The following is an 892-nucleotide window of genomic DNA, read 5'->3' on the forward strand; positions in this document are numbered from 1 at the left end:
GAAAGTTGGCCCCTGGTGGTGGGGTGTTTCTCCCCGTCAGCGGGTAGGGAGGAAGCCCAGACGTGTAAGAGAAGGGGATGGGTTGGAGAGGCGGTCATTGATGGGGACCGGACTTGGAAAAGTAGGTGAGGGCGCAAGCAGAGCAAGCATGGATTGGACAATATAAGGTATCCGCCATAGGCCACCATGGCCATTCCTCAGGCGGTCAGAAGGGCTCGCTTGTCAGGAGTGGGATTCAGACCCACGCCTCCAGGGGAGGCTGTGACCTGAATGCAGCGCCTTAAATTACTTGGCCATCCTGACTACTCATCTGGAGATGACGCCACTTGCTGGGTTGTCCCCCCCTTATGAAACGCCAGTGCCCTTGCCTAGGCGCGCAAAATCAGGTTGCTGGCGGTCTGGGTGCATAAGGAACCGGCCCCCATGGCCCTGGGAGATCCGCTGCTGCTTCTACCGCCGAGGCCGCTCTGGCTTCAGCGCACGTCCACTGCGCCTCTACTGTGGTGACCCCGCGGGCCGCGCGCCCACCTGGACGTCAGCCTCCTCTCCCAGGCAACCTTGGTTCGACGCCCGCCACTTCTCCCGGCGACTCCCGCGTGGGAACAGCAGGCGCTGCGCGCTGGCAGGGTTCAGGCCACCCGGGTCACTGCCGTGGTCGGGATTAGGGTCCGGAGGGGTGGTCCGGCTGTTGGTTGGGCGCTGCGGGCAGGTGCCGGGCGCCGGCAAGGGCAGGGCGAGGCACCCGCGGCCCGAGAGGGACCTGACGTTCCAGCGGCCGCTGCCGTGGTCCTCGTTGCTGCCGGGGTGGCCGTTCACGCCCGTAGGTGGATGCGGGGTTCGGTCCCTTGTGGCGGGACGCGTTTTCGCCACAGCCGCGCAGCCTCGCCTGACG

The sequence above is a fragment of the Tupaia chinensis genome, unplaced genomic scaffold (genome assembly GCF_000334495.1).
Source record: "Tupaia chinensis unplaced genomic scaffold, TupChi_1.0 Scaffold000070_1, whole genome shotgun sequence".
Classification (NCBI taxonomy): domain Eukaryota; kingdom Metazoa; phylum Chordata; class Mammalia; order Scandentia; family Tupaiidae; genus Tupaia; species Tupaia belangeri.